Source organism: Grampus griseus (assembly GCF_964374135.1).
Source record: "Grampus griseus genome assembly, chromosome: 15".
In the NCBI taxonomy this organism is placed as follows: Eukaryota; Metazoa; Chordata; class Mammalia; order Artiodactyla; family Delphinidae; genus Grampus; species Grampus griseus.
In genome coordinates this window covers 13,967,502-13,989,753 of record NC_139009.1, presented here as the reverse complement: position 1 = coordinate 13,989,753, position 22,252 = coordinate 13,967,502, and the positions used below count along the sequence as shown (strand labels likewise).

At 43.5% G+C, this 22,252-nt stretch overlaps 1 long non-coding RNA gene across 1 annotated transcript in view; it reads left to right on the top strand.

The window, feature by feature from the left end:
* Positions 1–2,527: 2,527 nt before the first annotated feature.
* LOC309833831 overlaps positions 2,528–22,252 on the top strand; it is a 115,745-nt gene continuing 96,020 nt past the window's right edge. The window contains exon 1 of the long non-coding RNA XR_014297819.1: positions 2,528–2,656. This is a non-coding gene — a long non-coding RNA (uncharacterized lncRNA). The remainder of the gene's footprint in view (positions 2,657–22,252) is intronic.

The window sequence follows — 22,252 nt, the reverse complement described above, 5'->3', positions numbered from 1 at the left end:
GCAGTTGTCAGAGGAGGTTTCAGGCAGAAACTGGGTCTGCGGGTGGTAAAGATATGAAATAAGGGTGGTGGTTCCCGCCTTCCCGTGTGGACAGGTGATGAAGGGACATGGAGGGGGGCTGGGGTTCTCACCTGAAATCCCCACAGGCAACCAGATTTCCAGGGAGAGTGTTCAGCTCAAGGCTAACTCCCTGCAGTGGCAGAAGGATAGAGTTTAAAGTAAACGTCCGCTGCTTCAGCTGGGTGCTCTGCCTCTGGGCCTGGAGGATTCTCGGAGATTTAAGACACAGGGGCCACTCTGGGCTGCTCGCCCTGAATGGCCACTTTTTGATCTCCTCAGGGTTTTCTTTGACCATTTAAGTGACAAAAGGGAATTTCTTGGAGGGGGAGTGGGGAGATATTTTTAGAATGAAGGGCATTTAAAAAAATAAGACAACTACTGCAAGATTTTGAAATTTGACAGAAGCAGATGACGTTTTCCATCCCCACCATGAAACTTTGCCCAATTTCTTGGACCTTTAAATACCACAGATAAGCTTCAGTTTCTGGCTAGGAGGAAAGGGGCTCATGCAGAGATCTGTGGAGACTCAAAATGACACCTGTGCAGGGGCTGCCAGTGACTCTGGTATTTCAGGCCCAGATTTCCTTCTTTTCCCCTAATTATCTGGATGCTAACCCTCTATGTGTAGGATTTGGCTTCAGGACACTGAGTTTTAAATTTCAGCTTCAACCATTTACTGGCTGTGTGACCTTAGGTAAGTGAGTTCACCTCTCTGAGCCTTATTTGTAAAATCAGGACAATTCCATTCTAAAATCACATAGGTTTGGGGAGGCTTATTTGCTTTATGGGAGAGTATTGCAGGCCGAGTGCAGTGAGAGATGCTGGGCGTATAACGTAGGGCTTGCAGCTTAATACGAAGACAGATGATCAAAGCAATAATTCTAATATGACATGAAAAGTGTGACAACGTGTTAAAAGTGATGTAATAGGTGAATGTGTGTGCAGAGGTCAGTGAAGACTGAGAGAAAAGGGCAGTGGAGGCAGAGGTAATGGGTCAGGAAGTGCTGTGTGACTGCATATTTGACCTGAGACTGGAGGGTGGGAGCCAGGGAAGCATGAGTGGGTGGGGCAAGGGCAGCCTTAAATAGACGATTCTGTCTGAGCGAGGGCACAGAAATGTGGAGGCGGCCCACGGGCTGGGAGTCACGACTGGGTGGGACTGAAGCCTGTGGCCTGCGCCGGGGGTGGGCTGGCTGAGCGGAGAGAGCGTGCCGACGAGATCCACACCATGGAGGCAGGTCTGACACTTTGGATGGAACGAGTGTCTTCTTAGTGGCATCTCTCACGACTGGCTTTTCTGAAATAGTGCTGTGGTCCTGCCCTCAGCCACTCTCTAGCCCACTTCTCTGCTTTCTTTTCTTCAGAGCAGTTCTCACTATCTGTAATTCTTTGTCCACTTTAAAATTTAACTTTTAATTTAAATTAAATTCTTAACTACTCTATCTTCAGTGTTGATACATATAGTTGGCGCAAACTAGACACGATAAATATTTTTTCAAAGGATGAGTAAACAGCAGATGATTAAACGCGTCTGAAGGCAGAATTAGCAGCAGCCTGCGTCACAGAATCTAAGAGACGCCCTAAGGGACGGGGCCGATTTTGTGGGTGAGGAAAGGAAGAGGTCACCTTCTGGGCGGCAAAGTCCTCTGAGGCTGGGAAACTGGACATGCCTCCCATTATTTGGGAAGGACGGAATGAGTGTCTGTGCCCCTTCTGGTTTCTGCAGAGAAGAGAGGCAGTGGCCGACTCAGAGAAGCCCAAGAATAGCAAGAAGGGATACGCCGCCTCCACGTTTCTGCCCCAGATGCAGAAGCCTTTATGATCTTGGTCATAGGATAGACGTCTGCTTTGGGCTCCTGGTATGTTCTGAGGTTTGACACCCCCTCGGCTACTCTGCCACACTGTAAAATGCATGATGTATTGGGTCAATGTGGCTTCATAAAATGCACCCCAATTCGCTCATTTCCATGATCGTTCACAGTAGCTGCTCCTGTCACTTCTATGTTTCCCTTGAGAAAAGATTCTCTGAAGAACTCCTGAGGCCATTTGTGATCTCTGACTCCTCCTAAATTGTCAAGTAGTGATGAGATAAGAAGAGGAAGCGTTGGACATCTTTACTGCTCTGAGAAAGTTGGTTGCACATACTCTTGTTGAGAGCACCAGATTCAGACTCTACATGCCTTTTATAACAACCGTATTCCTGCAACACCTGTTAACTGAATCCTCATTTTTCTACTGACGTTTTTATTCAAAAATGCCAGACATGCATTTTCTCTGGCCCTAATGACTCTTAAAGTCAGATACTAGAGCCTAATATTGACTCCACTTCCGTCTGGCCAAATAGCTGATGGCTTACGCATCAGTCCCAGATGCAGGGGCAGGGAGAGGTGAGCAAAGGGACTGTGCACCCAGGGTCTAGCCACCATGAGACGCCGTTAGGCCTGAGGGGCAAGGCAAGGGAAGGGGCCAAGAGTGTTACTGGACCCTGGTGAGACCTGGGTCCCTGAGAGTCAGCCTGCAGCACAGCAGCTGGGACTAACTAGAAAGCAGCTAAAGCCGAAACTGAGATGGGATGCAGCTGGGAATCCGATGGGGAGTAAGTACACACCCCAACCTCTCTTTCTTCCTGCCCTTTGCTTTCCTGCTGGTGCCTCCCATTGACCAAAATAAAATGGAAGCTCCAAGGCATAGGGAGAGGGAAGGGCAGGAGACTCTTGGAAGTTTGTGGCAAACAGGCTCATCAGCATAGAACATGAACAGACATAAACGTACCCAGAAGGTTCTTCTTCCCAGAATCTGGCAGTGGGTTCCTTTCTAAAGTGAAGAGTCCCAAATATCTAAATAGATAAATGTCTTCTTTCAGGAAACAGGCATCAGATGTCTGCTGTGGTTAAGCTCTAGATTTGGTGCTGGCGATTTTACTTTGAGTTTTCCTCAAGCGAGGCACTTCCCTATAGAGCCACCCTGGATAATTGACACAAATAACAGTCAGTGAGTCTTCTGGGATTTCTTTTAAAAAGTCTGGCCCCAGGTTTGAGGACTGTTTTTGAACTTCTTCCTACACCTCAGCTTGGGCCAGATCTGAGCGTTGTTTTGGTGAGTGACCGAAGTCTTGCTACATCCAACCGGGTCTTGAGTACTGGCTGGATTTGCACTCAGTTGGGCCAGTCTTTGGTTATCTGTAGAGACCTCTATTCTCTAACTGGGGAATCATGTGTAATTTCTGTGACACAAAATTGGGTGAGTGGAGAGCTAGGGAAAGGTCTTGCTAGAATGTTTCTAAGCCCACCCGTGGCCTGGGTGGGGCTGCTTGACCAGCTCCAAGGAACTGACTGAGAATTTTGAAGATTCCATGTCCCGTATTGTGTGTCTGCTTTGGGTGTTTGTCATTTTAGGTTAAATAATTTTGATGCAGTTACTGGGTATTTCACAGAAACTGCTTAACATTTCTCCATTGCTGTGCATAAGTTTCTGTAGTAATTGGTGAAGATTTCTTCACATTGGAGAGAGATTAGCCAAGTAGGATAATCAAAAAGAAAAGGTTAAGCTGGAAGAGAAAAAGGGATTATTTCAACCACTCTCTCTTTTTATAGGTGGAGAAACTGAGGACCCCAGAGGGCTGGGGATGTACTCAGGGTCATACCATGAAGACAGGGACAGAGCCAGGGATACAAGGGGGCGGGTCAGGCGCAGCGGAGAAGCAGGCGGGCCATGGCCAAAGGCTCAGCAGCATCCTCTTGGGGGCTCCTGCACTGCTTCCTGGGACATTCTCACTGGCAGGTGAGGCTTCCCTAATGCAAGCAGCCAAAGCAGTTGCTTGTGCTATTCTCACAGGTTTTGAGGCTTTCCTTTGCCTGTATCCTTCTCTGTGAATACTCAGAAAGAACAGAAAGCTTCTCTCATATAGTGTAGAAATCGGTGTTGGAAAATGATACAGTTTTTAAACCCTTAAAATGTGCAGAGCTTGGGACACGAGGGCCTGAGATTCATGCCTAGTTAGTCATGCTGCTGCGAGATTTATGAACTCTGCCACCAAACTGGGATTCTTTGCTTGCAACACTGAAATAAGAGCTAACATTTAGTGGGTACTTACCACGCACGGGTCATTGTTTTAAGCAATTTACATTATTAACTAATTTAGTTTTTACGAACATCCCATGAGGTAGATACTCTTTTTATTCCTATTTTTAGATAAGGAGGCGGAGCTCAGAGGTCATGTGACTCGCTCAAGGTCAGAGTCAGTCAGTGGCCACAACAGAATTTAAATCTCAGTGTTTTGACCGCTCTGCCCGTATTCTTGACCAGGGAGCTATATAGAGCCTTTCTTTTTTAGTATCACCACTGCTACATCCATGAGACGTGGTTTGTTTTCTGAGGACCTTCCATCGCAGAGCCTCAAGTATTTCTGCCTGCTTCAAAAAACAACCGGAATAAGTTTTTGCATTACTTATGACTGAGTATTCATGATGCCACAGCAGTCTCTACCTAAAAGGCTTCCAAGCCAATATACCGGCTTTCTCTGACCCCCGAACTGGACAGCCTTATGCAGGAACAAACTGTGTGTCTGAACAGCCCAGTTCAAAGTATTCTGGTTCAGTGGCACAAGTAAAGATTACTCAGTGTTCTTAGATTTCCAAGAATCTTTCCATGAGTTTTTAGGAAGAACATTATTTTGTTATTATTAAAGTTTTGAAAAACCACAGATAATAATCATAGCAAAGTTTTTCCTCACACAGCATTAATGTACAATGTTGCAAGACCACAGTGTTCTTATTTACATTTTATAGCTGGAGAAACACAGACCCAGGCTCATATTCTACAATGATATGGACAGCAATGCACTGCGAGCCCCCAGGTCCCTTCTTGACTCTGCCTCCACCTTGATGTGTGACTTTGGACATGTCCTTTTCTCTCTCTGGGTCTCCTCTTACCACTTATTATATCTGAGGCTAAATATGATTTCTGAGTTCTTTTCCATTTCTGAAATTCTATGACTTACTAAGATCAAAGCAAGTTGCTTGTTAATTGATGTGTTTTATAGATGACATGGTTCAAAAAAGGAGTTGAGGTGGCTTATAGGATTAAAATGCACTTAAACCAGGATGGTTAAAAATAACAAGAGAATCGAAAATAATAAAAAGCGATGCAAAAGAGATGCTTCAGGCACCAAGACTGAGTGAGTCCCTGAGGGTCAATGTTATGTCTGGAGTCCCATAATCCAAGGGTGTTGCTGCTGAAATTAACTCAAGAGACTGTGGCTTATCTGCATACATCCCGGCTTCTTAAGTTTCTCCTGCAGAGCATTCTGCTAGTAAGTGTATGTTATTTTCAGATGAAGCAGACTTGGAAATCTGTCTTTCTAACCCACAGAACTGTGAGTCCAGAGCCTCTTGGCTGTTACGACATGAAGAGGTTTGGCAGCTCAACCAGGAGTGGACCCCAGGTCTCCTGACTTTTTCCCAGGGCTCTGTCCATGGCGGCTGCCACCTCCTCTAGTGACAAAGACTGTTCACCATATGGCAATATAGTACAGGCAGGGATTTGTGGTATATACAGTTTTTCCATAAACAGGATCTCTCTGATTCTCTTAACCTCCTGAAGGGTAGGCAGGAAAGGTTCTATAATTCCCATAGTATAACTGAGAGAACAGGCTTAGAAATGTTGAGTATTTTTCCCATGTTAATGGAGAACTGTACCCACCTTGTTGACTCTCTGAGTGTCCATTTCTGGCTTTGTGCCATCACTATGGCCGGGCTCCTGGGGACTCCAAGTGTTCTACATTGATGTGCCAACAGTACACGTCTCAGGAGGTAAAGTCAAAGCAGCTTGTCTAAGCCCAGCCCACACATGGCCAAGCGACCATCAGGGAGAACCTTGGGAAGCAGAGGATGGGGGTCCCCAGCACTGAACCCTGGCGCCAGATGCCAGGGCTTAAGTTTGAACTCTGTCATCTCAGACATTGCTTTTAAGCTCTGTAAGTACATAAAACATTGTGCTATGTATTGCACAGGTCTTGGGACTGAGACTAATGATATTGTGGGAAAGCCAGAGTTTGAAGCAGGTTAAACCTCTCTGAGCACAGCAGGAGCTTTTCATCAAATTCAGCTGCAGGAAACCCTTGAACTGGACCACATTGCTACTGAACGTGTCATCAATCAATCAACAAATATTTCTTGAGACAGCAATGTGAGAATTCAATGAGATCACCTAAGTGGCAAGTTAGGAGGGTAGCATGGTACAGAGCAAAGACATGGGCTTCAGAGAAATTCAGAAGGTCTGAAGACTGACCCTGTATTTTATGAGCTATATAAGCCAGACCAAATCACCCAACCTCACTAAGCCTCAGTTTATCCATCTATAAAATGGGGAAAATACCTACCTCATTAGGCTTTTGGAAAAGCACTTATTTCCTATGAATTTCCTCTCCTTTGTCTAACATTTAAAAACTATGAAGTGACAAATCATTGATAGTTGCCAGTTAATTATTCCTAGCTACTTGACATTGTACAAGACAATAGGAGGGGTAGGAAAGAGGGCGACATGGTCCCCTTTCTCCTTAGAGAGACAAGACTATCCAACAAATAAGGCAAGGTGTGGGGAGGGGAGGTGATTGAGGATTTCTGGGCTTAGCAAGAACTTCATGGACAAGGTGGAGATGGATCTTGTTGGGTGGATGAGAGCATGGAATAATGAGGGAGACAGGGATTCCAGGTGAGAGGGACAGCAGAAGCAAAGGCTGGGATGTTTGCAGGACAGCATAAAGACTACCCTGAACAGAGTAGATAGGAAATAAGGAAAATAATGATAAACAGTGCTCTGTGGGTGAGGCAGCAAGAGAAGTTAACACATTTAGGTCTATTACACTACCTGGCACAGAATGCTGTAAGCTTTTTCAGTAGAAGAGTGATTAGGACTGGAGGCTGGAACTGTCTTCTTTTTTGTATCAAATTTCCATAAAATTTTTAGCAAAGGGCTTGATGTTTAAGGATGCTCAGTAGTTATCTGTGAAGTAATAAACAGGTGTCTATGGAAAGTCAGTCTGGCAAAGATGTGTGTGATGTTGACAACCCTTTCAAATGTAGACCTTCACACCAGACACCAAATGACCAAACTCAGCCAATGGAAGGAACTAAGAGGCCAAGTTGGATTTGCGTTTCCACATTGATTCGGGCTCACTGCAAATGACTCCGTTTATTTCATTTAGATTTTTATCTTGTGCTTTCTAGAATACAAGAAGTGTACATGTTGGTTGAAAAAAATACTAACACTACTGAAAGTTCCCACTCATGCTCTCTTCTTCTAGGCTTCTGCCACTTTGAAAGCCTTCTTGTCTTCCTTATGGACCATTTCGTTGGCCTGAAAGTACATAGCATCCACTATCATATACACATATAGTCCTTTTAATAAATTTTATTGAGGTATAATTTCCATAAAATAAAATGTACCAAATTTAAGTTTAGTGTTTCTTATGAGTTTTAACAAATATATATACCTCTCTTCTATATGAATGAGATCATACTGTACATACTCTCCTGCAAATTGTTGAGGCATTCAGCAGTGCATGAACATTTTCTTCATGACACTGACTTCTTTTTAAATTATTGCACAGTCCTCTGGTATGGATACCTTTAATTTATTGAACTATTTCCTTATAGATGGATATTTATATTTCCTTCATATTTCACAATTCAAATGGAGTAATGAGATCCTTTTACACTTGTCTTTGATACATTAACAGGTATTTCTATAGACCGGATTCCTAGAAGTGGAAATTTTGGGGCAAAACCTTTAAAACTGAAAAAAAAAAAAAGAGAGCGAGATTGCAAGCATCCTTGGAGATATTGAGGGTTCAGTTCCAGACCACTGCACTATAGCAAATATTGCAATAAAGTGAGTCACACAAAGTTTTTGGCTTCCTAGTGCATATAAAAGTTATGTTTAAAATATAGTCTATTAAGTAGACTATAGCATTATGTCTAAAAAGTACATATATTAATTAAAAATACTTTATTGCTAAAAAATACTAACCATCATCTTAACCTTCTGTGAATTGCAATCTTTTTGCAATAATAACATCAAAGATCAATGATCACAAGTCACCATAACAATTATAATAATGAAAAAGTTTGAAATATTGTGAGAATTACCAAAATGTGACACAGAGACATGAAGCGAGCAAATGCTGTTTGGAAAAATGGCACCTATAGACTTGTTCGATTCAGGGTTGCCACAAACCTTCAATTTGTAAAAAAATGTAGTATTTGTGAAATGCAGTAAAGCAGAATGCAATAAAACGAGGTGTGCCTGTATTACAATTTAAGCTCCCACAGGGTAAGAAAATGCCCCTTTTCCAAAGTGTTCTCGATTTGAAGATTATCACACGTTACAAATTTCAACAATCGGACAGATGAAAAATAATAATATGTTACTGTTTTAATTTGCATTTCCTAAATTGCTGGAGAAGATGAGCATTTTATGTTTATGTTTATTTGCATTTCATCTGTGAATTCACTGTTCTTATATTTTGTCTTTTTTTATCTGTTTTTCTTTTTCATATTGATTTGTAGGAACTCTTTATATTAGGTCTTTTTTTCCCCTACTAAGCACTCAAGTTAACATGTTAAAGTGTATTCTAGAGCAATGTTGCTCAAAGTTTAGTGTGCTGAAGCATCACTTGGGGATCTTGCTTAAATAGAGTCTGATTCAGAGGGTCAGTGAATTGACCTGAGAATGTGCATTCCTAACAAACTCCCAGGGGCTTCCAATGCTGCTGCTCCACATACCATACTTTGAGTAACAAAGTCTTCAGGTTTATGAGGGTTTTTCTGGGTAGGGGTAAGAGTCCATCATACTCAAGGAACAATGTGTGGTAGGTTTTTCTTTTGTTAAATAAAAGCACTAGGAATGATCTAATGAAAATGATCAGTGTGGAAAGAAGGCAACTGTAATTGTGGAAATGATTGGCGTCATAGCCTTTCTAGGGAGGTGATGGGTGCTGATGTGGTGGGAGGTTGGCCTTTAAGGCCCACCTCTACTTACATGTAGGCCAGTTGGCTTTCCGATTCTACACTGAGAATTAAAAAAGACAGTAATCCCTGCTCAGATTATTATACAGAGCTGTTTTGAAGTTCAAAGGAGAAATATTGATATGCTTTGTGACCTGTAACAAGCTAGAACGTAGTAGGCATCGTACCTGTCCAGGCACAGCCTCTGGGAGCACATGAGCATCTAGTCTGGACAGTGTCTACAGTGAAGGCAGAGTGCTTGGCAAAGTTTTTTTTTTTTTTTTTTTTTTTTTTTAACATCTTTATTGGAGTATAATTGCTTTACAATGTTGTGTTAGTTTCTGCTGTATAACAAAGTGAATCAGCTATATACATACGTATATCCCCATATCTCCTCCCTCTTGCGTCTCCCTCCATCCTCCCTATCCCACCCCTCTAGGTGGTCACAGAGCACCCAGCTGATCTCCCTGTGCTATGCAGCTGCTTCCCACTAGCTATCCATTTTCCATTTGGTAGTGTATATATGTCAGTGTTACATTCTCACTTCCTCCCAGCTTACCCTTCCCCCTCCCCGTGTCCTCAAGTCCATTCTCTACGTCTGTGTCTTTATTCCTGTCCTGCCCCTAGGTTCGTCAGAACCATTTTTCTTTTTTAAGATTCCATATATATGTGTTAGTCTTTCTGACTTACTTCACTCTGTATGACAGACTCTAGGTCCATCCACCTCACTACAAATAACTCAATTTCATTTCTTTTTATGCCTGAGTAATATTCTATTGTATACATATGCCATAACTTCTTTACCCATTCATCTGTCGATGGACACTTAGGTTGCTTCCATGTCCTGGCTATTGTAACTAGTACTGCAGTGAACACTGTGGTACATGACTCTTTGAATTATGGTTTTCTCAGAGTATATGCCCAGTAGTGGGATTGCTGGGTCGTACGGTAGTTCTATTTTTAGTTTTTTAAGGAACCTCCATACTGTTCTCCATAGTGGCTGTATCAATTTACATTCCCACCAGCAGTGCAAGAGGGTTCCCTTTTCTCCACACCCTCTCCAGCATTTATTATTTGTAGATATTTTGATAATGGCCATTCTGAACAGTGTGAGGTGATACCTCGTTGTACTTTTGATTTGCATTTCTCTAATGATTAGTGATGTTGAGCATCCTTTCATGTGTTTCTTGGCAATCTGTATTCCTTCTTTGGAGAAATGTCTTTTTAGGTCTTCTGCCCATTTTTGGGTTGGGTTGTTTGTTTTTTTGATATTGAGCTGCATGAGCTGCTTGTATATTTTGGAGATTAATCCTCTGTCAGTTGCTTCGTTTGCAAATATTTTCTCCCATTCTGAGGGCTGTCTTTTCGTCTTTTTTTATGGTTTCCTTTCCTGTGCAAAAGCTTTTAAGTTTCATTAGGTCCCATTTGTTTATTTTTGTTTCCCTTTCTCTAGGAGGTTGGTCAAAAAAGATCTTGCTGTGATTTATGTCATAGAGTGTTCTGCCTATGTTTTCCTCTAAGAGTTTGATAGTGTCTGGCCTTATATTTAGGTCTTTAATCCATTTTGAGTTTATTTTTCTGTACGGTGTTAGGAAGTGTTCTAATTTCATTCTTTTACATGTAGCTGTCCAGTTTTCCCAGCACCACTTATTGAAGAGGCTGTCTTTTCTCCATTGTATACTCTTGCCTCCTTTATCAAAGATAAGGTGACCATATGTGCATGGGATTATCTCTGGGCTTTCTATCCTGTTCCATTGATCTATATTTCTGTTTTGGGGCCAGTACCACACTGTCTTGATTACTGTAGCTTTGTAATATAGTCTTAAGTCAGAGAGCCTGACTCCTCCAGCTCCGTTTTTCTTTCTCAAGATTGCTTTGGCTACTTGGGGTCTTTTGTGTTTCCATACAAATTGTGAAATTTTTTGTCCTAGGTCTGTGAAAAATGCCATTGGTAGTTTGATAGGGATTGCACTGAATATGTAGATTGCTTTGGGTAGTATAGTCATTTCCACAATGTTGATTCTTCCAATTCAAGAACATGGTATATCTCTCCATCTGTTTGTGTCATCTTTAATTTCTTTCATCAGTGTCTTATAATTTTCTGCATACAGGTCTTTTGTCTCCTTAGGTAGGTTTATTCCTAGGTATTTTATTCTTTTTGTTGCAGTGGTAAATGGGAGTGTTTCCTTGATTTCTCTTTCAGATATTTCATCATTAGTGTATAGGAATGCAAGAGATTTCTGTGCATTAATTTTGTATCCTTCTACTCTACCAAATTCATTGATTATCTCTAGTAGTTTTCTGGTAGCATCTTTAGGATTCTCTATGTATAGTATCGTGTCTTCTGCAAACAGTGACAGCTTTACTTCTTTTCCAATTTGGATTCTTTTTATTTCTTTTTCTTCTCTGATTGCTGTGGCTAAAACTTACAAAACTATGTTGAATAATAATGGTGAAAAAAAAATAATGGTGAGAGTGGGCAACCCTGTCTTGTTCCTGGTCTTAGAGGAAATGGTTTCAGTTTTTCACCCCTGAGAATGATGTTGGCTGTGGGTTTGTCAGCCACATTATGTTTATTATGTTGAGGAAAGTTCCCTCTATGCCTACTTTCTGGAGAGTTTTTATCATAAATGGGTGTTGAATTTTGTTGAAAGCTTTTTCTGCATCTATTGAGAGGATCATATGGTTTTAATCCTTCAATTTGTTAATATGGTTTATCACATTGATTTGCGTATATTGAAGAAACCTTGCATTCCTGGGATAAACCCCAGTTGATCATGGTGTATGATCCTTTTAATGTGCTGTTGGATTCTGTTTGCTAGTATTTTGTTGAGGATTGTTGCATCTGTGTTCATCAGTGATATTGGCCTGTAGTTTTCTTTCTTTGTGACATCTTTGTCTGGTTTTGGTATCAGGGTGATGGTGGCCTTGTAGAATGAGTTTGGGAGTGTTCCTCCCTCTGCTATATTTTGGAAGAGTTTGAGAAGGATAGGTGTTAGCTTTTCTCTAAATGTTTGATCCTGTGAAGCCATCTGGTCCTGGGCTTTTGTTTGTTGGAAGATTTTTAATCACAGTTTCAATTTCAGTGCTTGTGACTGGTCTGTTTATATTTTCCATTTCTTCCTGGTTCAGCCTCGGAAGGTTGTGCTTTGGAAGAATTTGTCCATTTCTTCCAGGTTGTCCGTTTTTTTGGCATATAGCTGCTTGTAGTATTCTCTCATGAGATTTGTATTTCTGCAGTGTCAGTTGTTACTTCTCCATTTTTCATTTCTAATACTGATGATTTGAGTCTTCTCCCTTTTGTTCTTGATGAGTCTGGCTAATGGTTTGTCAATTTTGTTATATTCTCAAAGAATGAGCTTTTAGTTTTTTTGTTTGTTTGTTTCCTTCATTTCTTTTTCCTTTATTGTGATCTGATCTTTATGATTTCTTTCCTTCTGCTAACTTTGGGGTTTTTTTTATTCTTCTTTCTCTAATTGCTTTAGGTGTAAGGTAAGGTTGTTTATTTGGGATTTTTCTTTTTTCTTGAGGTAGGATTATATTGCTTTAAACTTCCCTGTTAGAAATGCTTTTGCTGCGTACCATAGGTTTTGAGTTGTCATGTTTTCATTGTCTTTTATTTCTAGGTATTTTTTGATTTCCTCAGTGATCTCTTGGTTAGTTAGTAGCGTATTGTTTAGCCTCTGTGTGTTTGTAGTTTTCTACAGTTGTTTTCCTGTAATTGATATCTAGTCTCTTAGCATTGTGGTCAGAAAAGATATATGTTACAATTTCAATTTTCTTAAATTTACCAAAGCTTGATTTGTGACCCAAGATATGGTCTATCCTGGAGAATGTTCTATGAACACTTGAGAAGAAAATGTATTCTGTTGTTTTTGGATGGAATGTCCTATAAATTTCAATTAAGTCCATCTTGCTTATATGTCATTTAAAGCTTGTGTTTCCTTATTTATTTTCATTTTGGATGATCTGTTCATTGGTGAAAGTGGGGTGTTAAAGTCCTCTACTATTATTGTGTTGCTGTCAATTTCCCCTTTTATGGCTGTTAGCATTTGCCTTATGTATTGAGTTGCTCCTGTGTTGGGTGCATAAATGTTTACAATTGTTATATCTTCTTCTTGGATTGATCCCTTGATCATTATGTAGTGTCCCTCTTTGTCTCTTTAATAGTCTTTATTTTGAAGTCTATTTTGTCTGATATGAGAATTGCTACTCCAGCTTTCTTTTGATTTCCATTTGCATGGAGTATCTTTTTCCATCCCCTCACTTTCAGTCTGTATGTGTCCCTAGGTCTGAAGTGGGTCTCTTGTAGACAGCATATGTACAGGTCTTGTTTTTGTATACATTCAGCCAGTCTGTGTCTTTTGGTTGGAGCATTTAATCCATTTACATTCAAGGTAATTATCAATATGTATGTTCCTATTACCATTTTCTTAATTGTTTTGGGTTTGTTATTGTAGGTCTTTTCCTTCTCTTGTGTTTCCTGCCTAGAGAAGTTTCTTTAGCATTTGTTGTAAAGCTGGTTTGTTGATGCTGAATTCTCTTATCTTTTGCTTATCTGTAAAGGTTTTAATTTCTCCATGGAATCTGAATGAGATCCTTGCTGTGGAGAGTAATCTTGGTTGTAGGTTATTCCCTTTCATCCCTTTAAATATGTCCTGCCACTCCCTTCTGGCTTGCAGAGTTTCTGCTGAAAGATAGCTGTTAACCTTATGGGGATTCCCTTTTATGTTTGTTGCTTTTCCCTTGCTGCTTTTAATTTTTTTTCATTGTATTTAATTTTTGATAGTTTGACTAATATGTATCTTGGCGTTTTCTCTTTGGGTTTATCCTGTATGGTACTCTCTGTGCTTCCCGGACTTGATTGACTATTTCTTTTCTCATGTTAGGGAAGTTTTCGACGATAATCTCTTCAAATATTGTCTCAGGCCCTTTCTTTTTCTCTTCTTCTTCTGGAACCCCTATAATTTGAATGTTGGTGCATTTAGTGTTTTCCCAGAGGTCTCTGAGACTGTCCTCAGTTCTTTTCATTCTTTTTTCTTTATTCTGCTCCCCGGCGGTTATTTCCACCATTTTATCTTCCAGCTCCCTTATCTGTTCTTCTGCCTCAGTTATTCTGCTATTGATTCCTCTAGAGTATTTTTAGTTTCAATTATTGTGTTGTTCATCACTTTTTGTTTGCTCTTCTTCTAGATCCTTGTTAAATGTTTCTTGTGTTTTCTCCATTCTGTTTCTGAGATTTTGGATCATCTTTACTATCATTACTCTGAATTGTTTTCAGGTAGGTTGCCTATTTTGTCTTCATTTATTTGATCTTGTAGGTGTTTACCTTGCTTCTTCATCTGTAACATTTTTTTGTCATTTCAATTTTTATTTATTTTTTTTGATGCATGGTGCTGTATTCCTGTCTCATAGGTTGTTTGGCCTGTGGCATCCAGCACTGGAATATGCAGGCAGTTGGATAGGGCCGGGTCTTAGTGCTGAGATGAGGACCTCCGGGATGCCTCACTCTGATTAATATTACCTGGGGTCTGAGGTTCTCTGTTAGTCCAGTGGTTTGGACTTGGAGCTCCCACCATAGGAGCTTAGGCCGGATTCTGGCCTGGGAACCAAATCCTGAAAGCTTCGTGGCATGGTTAAAAAAAAAAAGAGAGAATGAAAGGAAAAAAGAAAGAAAAAAAGGAGCAGTACAATATCAAAGAATAAAAAACAGAATAAAATCTGAAAGATAAAAAAATGTATTATGAAAAATAAAACTATAATTGAAACAACTGCAGCAAGGTAAAATAAAACCACAACAGAAAAAAGAAAAAAAACAGGGGGGGACGGGCAACAAGCCAAAAGAAGAGAACAATAACAAAGTATAAAGAATAAAATTAGAAAAAAAAAAGATTTATTAGGAAAAGTACAAATATAAAAGAATTAACAACGAATCAAGAAGGTAAAACAGAATTCCAATCTAAAAGAGGAAAAAAGAAAAAAAAAAAAAAGCCTTGGCTATGGGGGCAGAGTTTAGGCACAGGTGGAACTTAGGCAGGGGTGGGCTTTAGGGTGGGGTGGAGCCTAGGCTTCGAACCCATGTAGCCGGAAAAGGCCCTGCGGGGGTGGGCCTAGGCGGGACGTTCAAGCGTGGGGCAGGGCCTCTGCTTAGGTCCTGCGCAGAAGCGGGGAGGCAGCACGTGGAAAGGGGGCCTTCTGGAGCATGGAGTTCCAGAGTTGGGAGGTAGGGCCCTGCGTGAGGGCGTGTGGATGGGGTTTAGGCCCGGCAAGTTGGAGGGGGTCTCCGAGTGTAGAGGTGGGGCCCTGGGTAGGGGTGTAGGGGTGGGGCTTGGCCTCTGCGCGGCAGGAGGAAGGCTCTGAGGGCAGAGGATTAGACAGGGGAGCCCAACAGGCTTCCTGGTGCCTAAGTGGACAGGGAAAGGCTGGCCACGTTCCCTTCCGTTCCTGCGCGCCCCTCCTCCACCATCTCCCCCAGGGCCTCCCCTGTCCCCGCTGGATCCCTAACCGTGGGTGGGTCCCACTGGATGTAGGAACTCCTCCCATCCCCCAGCCGCCCCTCAGGGGTGCTGGTCCCCTAGGTCCGGCCTTTACTTTTGCTCCCCCTTCCCTCCCAGTCCCTCAGGACTCTCATGGCTGGTGGGGGCCTTGGTGGGCAGAGGATTAGACCCAGGATGTCAGCAGGTTGCTGGGGGCCCAAGTGGGCAGGGGAAACCTGGCTACGCTCCCTTTTGATTCTCTGCCCTCCCAGTGGTTCCCCAATTTCCAACACTTCAGGTGTGGGATCCCTTCCCCTCCCCCAGCTGCCCCTGGGGGGCGCCAGTCCCATCCCACCTCCACTTCTCCCCCTTCACTCCCCCCACGCCCTACATCCTCCCCCGTCGCTGGAGGTTCCTCCCATCCCCTTAGGTGTCCGTGGTCCCCCCACGGGTGCCAGGTAGGTGCCCTAGTTGTGCAGAGCGGCGAATTCCGTGGCCTCTTAGTACTCCATCTTGACTCTGCCCCCCTCGGCAAACTTGTATCGCTCCCCAAATTCTTACGTAGACAAACTCTCTGCCTTAGAGTTTGGATCATCGTAAGTGTATCTGAATCCCTTTGGACTCCAAGTTTTCAGTAGGGAACCATTTTAGGATTCCCTGAATGTTTGTCTGTGGCAAGTGTCAGGTTTTGAATTTGGCTATAGGCCATCATAGTCCAGTTATCTGGGTCACACACGTGTGTGCGCACACGCACGCACACACACACCCTGAGCCAAAATATGATTCCCAAGTTACCGTGATAATTAGAATACAATATATGTATAATATAACACAAGTACAGTACAGTAAAGTGTGGGTTATTAGAGTACGGGTTGTTGCAGTTGGCTGTCTATGGCAGACAGTGGCTAGCTTTTTATCGGAAGTGCTTTCTCTTCTTCTGAAGACACAGCTAGATAGTACTCTGACTGCCTTCTTTGCAGTTAGGTGATTAGTGAGTGTATCATGAGTGGGAATCACCTGTGTCATTCTGGGTTGAGGTTTTTAAGAAGTGGATTTAGCTTTTCCACACTCTGATGCTCTGTCTGCTGGCTGAACGCAGGGGATTCCATGGTCCTAGCAGAGGGCTGAGCATATGACAGAGAGATCGTGGGTCCCTGAACCTCATGTGGAAGGCCTGCCCCCAGTCTGTACCATCTGTTTCAGACTTTATGTGAGCAAGTTATTTATTTATGGTGTTTGACACATAATACGTTATGGGGCTTGTTCATAGTAGTAGTTAGAGTTACCTGTACTAATGCACTCTAATTCACATAGATCATTGAGATACTTATCAATCAATATCTAGCATAAACATTAGTGATTACACAGGACAAATAAGTAGAAGAGAAGAGGTAAGTGACACAAGCTGATGATTATGGTTGGAGAGTCTTTGCGAGGTGGAGCATTTGACCTATGGGGAAACTTCCGATTGTCCTTAATTTCAAAACTTCATTAACTTTTCATTAATAATTGTCACGAAGCTTAGAAATGAGACAGTGAGAAACAGTTAAATGCTCCATGTGACGATCCCCCGCCCCGGCTCCCTTTAGTTCCTTTCTTGCTGCTCAGGCCTGGAACAAGATGGCTATTCTTTGGAGAGTGAAAACTGAGTGCAAGTCCTGTAATGTTTCTGTTTGATGTTTTTGGCAGTGATGATGAAAATTCTAGACTGAAACGATATTGTATGAAGTCTGGACCAATTGCCTTGCTAAAGTCGAATGAATTTCCTCTCTTTTTGCTGTCTGGATCAATTCTTGGAGGAGTTAGTCAGAGGATTTGGTCTCTCAGTTGAAGCAACATATTGTACTGATAACAGGCGAGAGCACAGTCTGATTGGGCTCCCCAGGTCTTTCCAACTCACTGCTCTTGTGAGCGTTAGAAGGGCTTTTGCAAAATAAATAGAGCTCGCTGAGGTCTGCTAAGAAGGGTTCCAGATTCTGTTGACCAAAAGTGGAATGTTTCATACTCCGCAGTAAAATTTAAAAAAAAGAAAAGAAAAAGAATCGTGGAATTCTGAGTTCCACCTGTTAAATTATTTGTCCTTCTAATAGAAGCGGGAATGAAAGGCGTATGTTCAACATCATTTTGGACCCGTTTTCTGTGGCGGGAAACCAAGGTAAACACATTTTTCCTGATGTAATTGTTGATGTTAGTTCAGCTCATATGATGCAGGCAGAACTGTGTGAACCATTTTATTTGGACCCATCCTCGGCTGGAGTTGGACATGCTGGTGGGAAGCCTGGAGTCTGGAGAACCCACAGTCTGGGGGCCCCGGATTGTTTAGGGAGCACCCAGGCCCAGGAATTGCTGCTATGAAGGTGCCGTTTGGGTTCCTGGCCTCAGCCCTCATTTCTTTGCATGTGTGTTTGGGAACATTCAGCTCCTCACTTGGGTTAGACCTGGTTTCTTATTAGGATTATTTCAAAGAATTATCATTCCCCTTTTCTAGTTTTACTTAGATACATATACGTGGTTCTATTATAAATAATAGAGTTTTTTCTTGTCATTCTCCCTTTTTCTCTTTGGCTTTCTCTTCTTTTCTCTTCTCTGCCCCTCACCCTTTGCCCCCCACCAATCTGTGTTAACAACCTGGCATGTTTTCTTTCCTTTTTTCCTGCATGCTTGCGTACTTATATACAAACACATACATATTTTCATTTTTTGGTGTCATTTTTAACCCTCCTTTCTTTCTACTTCTGGTTTAACAGTAGTTCCCAGGGTAGCCTCCTCAAACACAGGTAGCCTATGATATGGTTTATTTCTTCATTTGTTTTTCCCACAATCGTGTTTCTCTTTGTTTTCTTTTTTTGTTTTTTTTTTGGGGGGGGTAATGCTATGCGAAGTCCTGTGCTGGGCATTGCAGATAGAAACGTGAACTGGATACAGACCCTGACCTCAGGGAGTTAGTGCTATTAGAGGAGAACAGAGAGGGGCATCTAGAATAGCCTGGAGGGAGCAGACCCTGTGTAGACCCCTGAGCTCACTGCGTGTCTGGAAGAGCATGTTCTATATCCCACTTTGGGATGATTCAAAACCCACATGTCTGCCCCCAGCTCGGGGTGGGAAGGAGCTCTGGCACGGGGGCAGGGGGAGTGGGGACAGAAATAGTGGGGCTCTCCTGCAGTGGGCGGGGCAATGGAGGAGGTCCTGCCCAAGGGATCTTGGACAGCTGTGAAGGTGAAAGACGTTGGTTGGATGCGCAACGGCTGTTGCATGTGAGTTGTCTACAAGTCTGTATTTGTAACTGAGGCACCGGTAATAAGGATGATGCCTTGCTTGTGTGGTTACTTACCATGTGTGACCTGGCCTTCCAACCAGCCTATAAATGCACAGAGAGCACAACAGTGTCTCACATTTCTTATGTTTTACCTGTGCACAGAACACAAGGCTGGTCACGGAGGCATTAATTTATTTTTATTTTACTTTATTTGTTTTTATAACAAGATAGAAAATGAATTACCACGAAATGTTATTGAGTACTGTGATTTTAGTTTTGGTTTTGGGTAGTACAGGTCTACTGAGAAGAATGGAATTCTTTTAGGGGGATAACGTCAAAATTAGCGTTCCCTATCTTGGAAATGATTGCAAATGCTCTTCTGCAAAATCTATTCGGCTAAGAGGTGGTGAGCCAGATTTGGTCTGTACTCAAATGTCACCTCTTCAGAGAGGCTGTCCCAGGACGTCCTCTCAAAAAGTGTGCCCCCTACTCTGCCCTCTCAATCCCCCTTATCCTCTAATTTTCTCTGTAGCATTTCTCACAATCTGAAACACTATACATTTTACTCATATATGAGCTGTCTTCCCCTTCCACGTGTAAACTTTCTGTGGACAGGGTTTTGTCTATCTTGTCACTGCTGGCTTCCCAGCACCTGGAACATGTCTGGCACGCGGTAGGCACTCAGTGAACATCTGGTGGACGGTCTGGGCGGGCCTGAGGGACTGGGGGTGGGGTGGAGGCGGGGTCCTAGGTTTTGTCGGGGGCGCTGGTGGGAGGACCGCCACCCAGCACCTGTCCGCTGAGCCACCCAGGGCCGTGGGCTGGGACCTGGAAACCGCCTGGGGACAGGCGGGACAGCCTTTGGAGCAGCTCACACCCGGCTCCACACTCAGGCCTCGGAGGCATTAATGTAGATGCAGGGCTGCTGGACCAGAGGAGTAAAAATAAAATTGTGAATGAACATTTACACATGAAACCACATCTCCAGTGAGCTTTTAAATGTATTTTAACATCCTAGCTTCTAATAACAAAAATGCCTACATTTGTGCAGTATTTGTAGTTCACAAAACATTGTCCAATACTTCACTGGATCTTCAGAATGAACTTGGAGGCAGACGTCTTTGTTCATAATCCAGTTTTACATTAGTGCAGACACACCTGAAGTTTAAGCTTTTAATTCTTCGGAACAGCAAAGCTGCCCCTGGAAGGACCGAGGACTCAAGCTTGTTCTGCCCACTGTGACTTGCTGACTTACACAGAGGTGGCCCAGAGATTGAGGCATCTCTCATGGCCCTGATTTGGTACAGAGCCCCTTAAACTTGTAGGACTCAGCCTGTGATCTCAGGGGAGCTAGGCTTCACTGCAGTTTGAGGAGACCTGGAAGGGACGGATGGCTCTGACACCGCATACCAGTCTGGGGGCACAGTGCCAGAAATCCCACTATTAGCAAAGCCGTCTGTTGGGTTAAACGTGGCTCGCCTCAGTCTTCTGGTGTAAACCAGAGATGCCTGTAGGAGAGGAACATACGAGGTTGAAGCCATCAGTGAATATCACTGCAGTGTCGGCTGGGTTATCAATTACTTGGGAAAGGACCCAACCCTAAAGTGATGTAAATTTGTGGTGTTTGCTTGCTTGTTTTAGGAAGACTTTGGAGCCTACTGTGTGATTCAGGAGAGTAGATCAGTGGGCCACACTGTGGGGAGAAGGTACTGGGGAGAGCACAGAGGAGCTTCTCCCTCTTAGATCCTTGTGCTCCTGGCCAGGAGGTGTGAATTCCATCTGGTCCTGGGCCGCTGTTCCTCGGGGCGTCCCTCAGACACCACCTCCACATTTCTGAGGCTGCCCTGGGAGGAAGCAAAGCAGGGGACCTCCTTCCTGTTAACCCTCCTGAGAAGGGTGAGGAGGGCGTCAGGCAGGCGAGAGCGTCCAGCCTGGGCGTGTTCTGGAGAGAAGGAAGCTGGGCGGCATGGTGCATGGTTACTTCGTGGGAAGCAGTCATGGGCTTTTGATTTTGGAAATAAGGCAGCCTTCCGTGCTGCAGTGACAGACCCTCGGCGTGGCCAGTTCAGCCCAGAGCCAGCGCGGTGGGTGTCTGCGGTGTCCGCGGGGCAGGGCAGCGATCCTCAGCCTGCTGTGAGCCCTACAGATACTCGCAGGCTGCTTTTCCATTATTGCATGAAAGACAGTCATTAGTGCTGAAGTTCAAAGCCATGGTTCCTGTGTGTCCTTAACATGATACAGGTGGGCCTTCATTGGAAACACCTTCTGCTTCTCCAGCTCAGTTCTCATAAAAACAAACAATGGTGCCCTTTGCCCAAGTCGGAAGAGGAGGCTGTGAAATCCCCGTGAGCTTCCCCTGCGCGGCGCGGCTTCAATCAGATCCTTCTGCAGGGGTGAGGACCCGCACACCCATCCCGAGCACAGCCTGGGCAGCGGGGCAGAGCCCCCCGGGCATGGCACTCGCACAGGCCCCCTGCCGTGGCCGTGCTGATGTGGGGTGAGGGGTCAGGGCCCCAGCGCAGGTCAAAGTGCAGCTACAACTGGGAGGTCTGCTCATCTTTGCTGAGGAAACACTCTTCAGGATCCGGGCTTCGAATGATTCCCTCCTTCCCTTTCATATTAGGACCGCAGTTCAGATGTGAGGGTTCAGCGTAGAGCCTTGGAGACAGTGGAAGGAACTGAAGTGTGGAGCCTGACTGCCTGCATGTGGAAGCTCCAGCCACGTGGCTTTATGCCCGTCACTAAGCCACTCTGCATCTTCACCTCTTCAACGGTGAAGTGCAGGTCACACCAGTGCTTACCGTATAGGGCTCTTTTGAGGGTTAAGTGAATCGATACATATAAAGGACTTAGAGTAAGGTCTGGCACTGATTAAACACTCAGCATTGGCTGTTATTATTATTAATAAAGATGTTCAAGATCTTTTTACTAGGTTTTAGGTTTTTTTTAAGAGAAGTTTTAGGTTCACAGGAGAATTGAGCGGGAGGTACAGAGATTTCTCACATACCTGTGACTCCACCCATGCACAGCCTCCTCCAGTCAACGTCCCACAACACAGTGGTGCTTTAGTTAATGACCGATGAAGCTGCACTGACACACCGTTGTCACCCGAAGTCTATACTTTACGTTAGGGTTCACTTTCGGCATTGTATATTCTGTGGATTTGGACAAATGTGTAATGACAGCTATCCACGCTTACAGTATCATACGGAGTAGTTTCACTGCCCTAAAAATCCTCTGTGCTTCGCCTACTCATCTCTCCTTTCCCCTCAGCATTAGTTTTTTTCTGCCGCCCTGCACAGCATACAAGGACCTCTTAGTTCCATGACCAGGGATCAAACCTGCGCCCCCTGCAGTGGAAGTGCGGAGTCTTAACCACTGGACCTCCAGGGAAGCCCCTCTCCTTTCCCCTAACCCCTGGCAACTACCCATCCTTTTACTGTATCCATGTTACT